Genomic DNA, 7,612 nt, shown 5'->3' with positions numbered 1-7,612 from the left:
AGTTACTGACAACATCATAGAATCACACAGACGCGTAGCTCCGACGCGAGCGGCTATATGCGTTGGCTTTGGGAATAAACCTAGTAATTGTAAGCTGGCGTTCCCACGTTACGTTTTAGCCACTTCGCGCCTGTGAACGCCATAAAATCCCGAATCTTAGCCATAAAATCATCTTTTTTATTGCTAGAATTGTAAGGTGCAGCGGCCAAGTCTCTCAGAGATATATTTCAAGTTATTTCTTTCGTTTTCTTGTGCGAACTTGCTCGGCTAATTTTGGCAGTGTCATAAAGATCTTTCCCTTTATTTATCTCTTATAACTAATAAAAATAGCCAAATAATATAGCAGCTGCCATGTCACATGTTCAGCCAAACCGATTTTGTCATGCGTAATACACAAATGTAAAAAATGATTACCCAACAGCATTAACCAGAAGAAAAATAGCACGTGCTATCAACACTATCGCTCGATTTAAGCATTTAAAATCTTCGCCGTACACCTTAACCAATGTTTTACAATTTTTTTTTTGGGGGGGGGATATTTTGCGGTGAGAATTACTTCTCCTGGTGATCGAGGCTTGGACGTATCGTCAGAATCTTACCGCGCTCATGGTGCAGATTTGGGGTCAAGCTTTGCTCGGGCGAGATACGGTGGTAGGAAACATTTGTTTGAGCCGCTGACATGGGAGTGGATTTCTATTACGGGAATCCGTGGGATAAGCACGAAGCCTTTGCTCTGGATGCCAGGAGTTGCTGGACGTCCAGATGGCCGCTGGTCACCAGGTTCTCCCACGGTCAGGGGTGGGAAGAGTGGATCGGAGAGGTGCACGTTTGGTATTGCCCTCACACTGTATTGTAATATGAGGTAGAATTCCAGGTTGTGAACAGAAGTGTCATTCAGATGAGTATTGTCTTAGAAACATACGATGCAGGCGAACTGGGTGAGGAAAAGTATTAGTTTGTATTCTGCGAAGCAGCGATTCTTCTTCCATGGAGAGAGCGGGTTGAGACGGAAGTAAAGTGTTGTCTGTCGTACCGGTAATACTGCATTATGTCTTGATAGGTTTCGAGAGGGATGGACGATGTGGTCTCCTCGAAAGCTTTGAGAGAGGGGGCGCAGGCTTGCTGATGAGTAAAGTTGTTGGCCGTCGGCGAGAATGGCTGAAATGCAGATGATGTTGACTTTCCGGTGGGGTTCATGTGGTGAGAGTAACTTAAAGGTAGAAGGGGACACCCTCCCGGCTATGAAGATTCTGCAGGCAGTTTGAGAATCTGCGATAATGATTGAGTAGTTCGTATGTACGGGGGCTACGCTTCCTGCTTTCGGATGTGAGATGCCTTGAGGTGAATAATAATCGGGAAACACGTCTAGGCTGTTGCCGGCGATGCTGCGTCGGCGTGTGGTCTCCACGAGGTTTGCCGTGACCAGCGTCACCTATTCGGCAATCGCAACAATGGAACAGGAGAGGAAACCATCGTAGTGCTTTCATCACGAGGAGACCAAACCGTCCTCATCGACTCAAGCACCACCTGGAACGCCATCGCCAGGGAAACAAACAAGCCCTCCACGAGGACTCAACCCAAACCGCAGAGGACTGCGATGCCAGCTAGAAAGCCAAGACGGGAACCTAGGGGGTCGACCTGAACAGACGAGAGCTATACCCGCAGGAAATCATAAAATAATGCTTTCATTCATTCATTCATTCATTCATTCATTCATTCATTCATTCATTCATTCATTCATTGGGTCCTTCATTCTCTCGAGCTGTTGTCCAATTTTATGTCGAAACTGTACATAGCTAGGATTCCGTGTATTTTTCTGCTCTGTCAACAAAAAACACAGGGCGCCTTTTCTTTGTCAGCCCTTCAATCACGGGGTTCTAGTTTCCTGCGGCTCCTGGAGGCGGCGGTAGTCGTCCAAGCTGCAGCACAAGCCGGATGCGCAACCCGTGAAGCGTGAAGCAACCTTTGAAGCGTGAGGCGTTCACGCGGGGGTTTGTTTGGCGTGTTCACGTGCTTTTAATTGTGTCCGTACTAGCTTTACTCAAGTTTTTGTCGAAGATACGGCACTCGTCGTTTCAAGCACTTGCGTATCTAGTTCCTTCCGATCTCCCGTGGTGGCGGGTAGATGGCTAGGTGGTGGTCACGTCGAAACGCGAACTTCAAAACGTCACGCGTGCCTAATCTTGTTCGACGCCTTGGGTCGGCCGTACTCGCGGACGTGAATGTATATCAAAACCAGAAAGACAAGACAATAAAGGTGTGCGCGAACCTTTCTTTACGATCAGTAGCGATGAAGACAATGAATGAGTTGGTAACTTTGTTCAAAATTCGATCACCCCAGTTTCCCTGGTAACCCACCTTTCCTGAGTGAACTGCTCATGATTTGTTCTTCAATTAGTCGGCTGTGTTCCGGCCATGATCAGTGTTCCGTGTCCAATCACTGGGATGATTAAAGACTAGTTCTGTACCTTGAGTCATGATGAAAGCATGTGATCAGTACCGTCTTTACTGGCAGTCGATTTGTTTAGGCGAGCTACATGTTAGCACAGGCACGGTGTGGTGGCCCTAAGCGGCGTGTGAGAAATACTTCCCAGTGCGCCCCTCCTCGATTCTTGCTTTTCTGGGCGCGAACACACATCACCCTGTGGGAAGGAGGTGAAACCAGAAAGCATTGATTTCTTGCGGTTAGATAGCGAAGCGAGGGCTATTTGACACGACAAGTCATTTTGTACTTGTTTTGTTGGGCAGTGGTTATTCAAAGCTGACAATGGCATGGCTTAATATATGCGCATTTGTTGGCCGCTCGCCCTAAATGGCGCGATTTTGACATTCGGCTGTAATCTGACATCCCCTCCGGATGCAGTGTATACGTCATTATACCTTGCGACAAATTTTAGTTATCTGAGGTGTTGAAGCGATTACACCTTCAAGAGGGAGCGAGAATGCACGTTTATTAGAACACACGGTGGTCGCTGAGCCTTCACTCGGTCGGGCGGGTTCGCTTTAGTCCAGGTACCCCCAGGCCTTGACTTCAGCCCTGGCACGGGTAACCAGAAAGATGCGGTCAGCGTGACGGAAACTGGTGAGCAGGCCCTCTCACTTCTCGGGGGAAGACTTGATATCGGGGTGAGCGATGGGGTGTTTTGACAGGCCCACCGCATGTGGTAGATAGAATTAGGACAGGGGCAGAGGTGACAGGTGAGGAGGTATTGAATAGGAGAAAAAGCATGGAGGATGGGTGTGTATACGTGTTTGTTTCTAAACTACGCCAGACGATTGTTTCCTCGTTGGTTACTTGAGGGTGAGGTTGAGGCAAGGTGAGCCGAAGGTTGCGATAATGTGCGGAGGATGTCATGGTAGCGTGATGGAACAGCGGGGGGTGGAAGAGGCTGGGCCGTGGGTACTGACCCTGTGGGAAATGCCCGATGTGGAAGGGCCGCGTCATTTCCCTCAAGGGACGAGTGGCCAGGGGCCCAGACGATGTACAGCTCGAGGACGGGATTGATTGATGCCAGTATTTGTAAGGCGGGAAATGAGATGCGTTCATTACTGCAGGTTTGCTGGGAATCTGTTATAATTGCAAGGTATTCGGAGCCAGTGGTAGCGGCGATGGCTATGGCGATTTATTTGGCAGTGGTGGTTGATGTGGAAAGAGGTTTGAGGTTGGTGAGAAGCGTGCCTTCTGAGTTGACAACCGCCAGAGCTTCAGCCTCGCGTGAGGGGTAGAGGGTGAAAGTGGAATTGGGATCGAAGGTGCTTAACCCGAAGGAGCCTTCCACCTTGGTTGAATTCTGGGTGCATGTTGTTAGGGATTTAGGGTACAGTAATGCGATACTCGATTGAAGACGGAATGCGTTGAAGGGCTTGGGAAGCAGGCAGGGTCGGGTAACCGAGGGCCTGAAGGACGTGCCGGCCGGTAGAAATACGGAAGAGTTTTGTGAGTTGGTTGTGCGTTGAGCTCCCATAAGTATTTCGAAGATGTTATGAATTCTTAGGCGAAGGAAACGATAAGTAGAGGTTTGAGCGGGGAAGCCAAGTCCTGTTTTGTAAGCTTGTCGAATAAGTATGTCGTCTTTCTCTCGTTCTTTGGGTTTGAGGGCGATGTATGGTGGGGAATATGTAATGCGACTAATTAAAGTATTGAATTATTTGTATTGTATAATATTTTTTGAGGCCTTCGTTTGTGATGCGTTTGATGAGATCGGTAAATTGGGTGAGACGTGGTTTTTTAGTTGCGAAAACCATAACGAAAGAAAATCGACTTTAGAGGGGTGCTTAGGACTATGTATTCAGCTGATGGTTCTTAACTCACAAACGCATATTTGACCACGTAATGGTCAGTTTATAACCCTGAAGATCGCTAAAGTTACGAAAATCCGACGCTTCAATGCAGTTTTTTTTTGTTTCAGCGATTCATTCCTTTCGTTTTCGCAAATGTGCGACAGTATTGCAAGAACAACGAGGACGAATGAACATTATTGCGTCCATAGTAAAGACCTGGTTAGGGCCGGTGTGCCTCAGACGACGGCCGGGATGCCTTGGCTCCAAAAGGGCGTCTTCAGCCGTCTGGACTGCCAAGTGTTGGATATCAGGATTCTGGCTAAGCCTCATGGTCTCCACTGCTCTTTTCTGGAGATAATAAACCTGCCTTTAGGGTTTCTGAAGTTTGTACTTTGTATAGTAGGACATTCCCTGAGAATATGTGCCAAACTCGCAAGCTGAAGGCAGTGTTTGCATTTCTTCTTGTTCTTGTTCTTCTTCTTCATCGTCATCATCATCATAATCATAATTAGTAGCCTGCTCAGGTCCACTGCAGAACGAAGGCCACACCCATTGACCTCCAACCAGCCCTGTCCTGTGCTGCACGAGTCCACAGTTCCCTCCGAATTTCTCTATTTTGTCCCTCCATCGTGTTCTTGACCTTCCCCTTCCTCTATACCCATCTCTTGGCATCACTTCTGTTACCCTAATTGTCCACCGGTTGTCGGTTCGTCTTACTACATGGCCAGCCAAAGTAGATTTCTTTTTGTTTATTCGAAATATGATATCTGCTACTCTAGTTTGTTGTCTGATCCAGGTGGCTCGTTAACCGTCCCTGAGTGTTACTCCTAACATAATTCGTTCCATGGCCCGTGCAGCCGACCTAAGTTAGCGTTCTAGTTGTTTGTTAAGGCGCTGAGTTTCAGCTCCATGCGTCATCACCATCAGCATAAACTGGTTGCAGGTTTTTCTTTTCAGTCAAGAGAGGTAGCTTACTTTTCATTTTTTGGGGGTGCTTGCGAAATGCTCCCCGAATCATACCTATTCTACGCCAGATTTCTCTTTCGTGGTTGGGGTCAGTAGTAACCATCCGTCCAAGGTAGTTATATTCGTTTACTTCTTCTAGCGTTTCGGTTTCTAAGCTGACGATTCATTCATATTTATTTGTAGTCCCACGGCCGTGATTTCTGATTGCAGTTTCTCAAGCATTGTTTGCATGTGCTCTGCAGTCACATTCAGCAAGACTATGTCGTTCGCAAACCTCATATTGCTCAAGTATTGCCATTTTATCTTTATGCTATGCTTTCCCCGTCGAGCTCTCTAAACACCCCCTCCTGACATGCTGTGAATAGTTTGGGAGAAGTGGTATCTCCCTGTCTTACTGTACTTTCGGAACGGAAATTTATCGTTTTGCTTGTGGAGGGTTATCCTACCCGTGCATCTCTTATTTATGTCTTCTTGGAGTATTATGAAGGTTTCCTCTATTATCTGGTCTTTTAGTGCTTGTAGCATGGCTGCGGTGAATACGGAATCAAACACTTTCTCGTAATATGTAAATGACATGTAAAGAGATTTAGTGTACTCTGCAGATTTTTGTATCACTTGATTGACGACGTGGATGTGGCCCATGGTTGAGTGCCCTTTCTGCTCTCTGGGTTGTTTGCATTTGCACTGCAAATGCAAACAACCCAGTCGTTACGATTTTTTTTATCGTCGCGAATTTCTTGGTGAAAGAGCCTATAGAGGCCAGGGTTCGGGTATGTATTAGAAGAGTCTCTCAATTGACGGACTCTGATTCTACTTGGTTCCCTCAGCTGTGAAGGAGGTTGGACAGCAAACCAGTAAACGACATCCATAGCAATTGCCCATGCGACGTCACTTGAATTCACACACGTGGCTCTACAAAGAGTGAAACCAGTGATTCTGCCTGCCGTTACCTGGAATTCGCGAGGGCGGCGTCCGGAACGCACAAGCGTCGGCCACGGCCAGGATAGAGTGGCGGACGCCGCTGTTGTAGCCGGGACGTGCGTCGACACAAAGAAAGCGGCGAGGAGCGTCATTCGAAGGGTGAGACAGCGGAAACTAGCCATTCTTATGTGCTAGCTCGGCGCTACATCACCGAGCGACACAAGCGCGGACAACGAAACAATTCGGCATGTGAGTTTAGTGATTCCCATTTATACCGATTTAAATGAATTAGTTTAGTAAGTTTGAGAGTTGCGAGAAAGCTGAGGGAACTCTTATACTCGCTGTTTATCCGAACCAGTTGCTACTTTCGCCTTTTGTAATACCTGTTAAAACACAACCGAATTGGTATTGACCAATTTAGAAAGCGGAGTTCCATTCGCGGCAAGCAGTGCGCAAAAGGTAGTGTTTGTTTAGCTGCCAGATGTCTGTATGTGGTCTCTACATTTTGTTTTTGTGCCCTGCAAACCAATCTTTAACCCCAGTTCTTCAATGGAATGACTCTGCTTTAACGTATCTTTCTCGTACGACCACTCAATTCCGTCGTGTCCCAGTTAATTAGGAGCTGTTGTCGAACAATTTAAGCACGCAATGGACGCGAAGCTGCGCCTAAACAGGTTCAAAACAACCGTCGCTTAAGCAGACGACAAATCCGGGTAGCGCCGATGCGCCCGCCGATGTGAGCGCGCGGGGAAGGATGGCTAAATTAGCCGCGCCATCTACACTGGGCTGCGTGAGTAAAAAAGCCCCCTCTGCCTCCACAGCCGCGTTTGGAGTTTCTTGTGCCGCACGCCGCGAAAGAACCGTTGGCTGGTAGAGGTAGAAAGCTTTGCTTTAAAACCACAATGTTGGAAGCTGGATTTTTTTCTCGAATAACAAACATTTCTCTGTATGTGCTTTCTACATTGTCCGGGCCAACTTTGTTGTTGGCTTACAATGAATTATATCGCATAGACATGCTGTGGCAAAGCGCAGCGGCTTATAATTTTATGCCTCCCCTTACAGCGCCCAACAAGGCACGTTTCCGAGCGTGCATAGCTTGGTCCAGCTCGACAGCGGCACACGCCCAGTGTGACACGCCAGCAGAGCGGCGATTAAACATATTGCCGCGAACCATGCATTGGGTTTGTTTATTTGTGTTTAGCTTTCGCCGTTCGGCTGCGCCGGTCTGTGTTATCAGTCTTGTCTGTGTGACAAGAGAGGCGCGTGTTCCGTTCTTTCTTTCTGTGCCGCATGTGTTATCTTTTCTGATAGGGAGAGCGTTCCAAACTAACGTGAACAGCCTAGAATAATCTTCGTTGATCTACAGTGTTCTGGATACACTTCGACTATTCGAGAAACACTCGCACCGAGTGATAAATTCCCGCAGAGCAGATGCCGCGGCATT

Source organism: Haemaphysalis longicornis, unplaced genomic scaffold, assembly GCF_048455015.1.
Source record: "Haemaphysalis longicornis isolate Haplotype H1 unplaced genomic scaffold, Haemaphysalis longicornis Haplotype H1 scaffold_4, whole genome shotgun sequence".
Lineage (NCBI taxonomy): Eukaryota > Metazoa > Arthropoda > Arachnida > Ixodida > Ixodidae > Haemaphysalis > Haemaphysalis longicornis.
The sequence above is the reverse complement of the archived record's forward strand: the minus strand, read 5'-3'. Positions refer to the sequence as shown.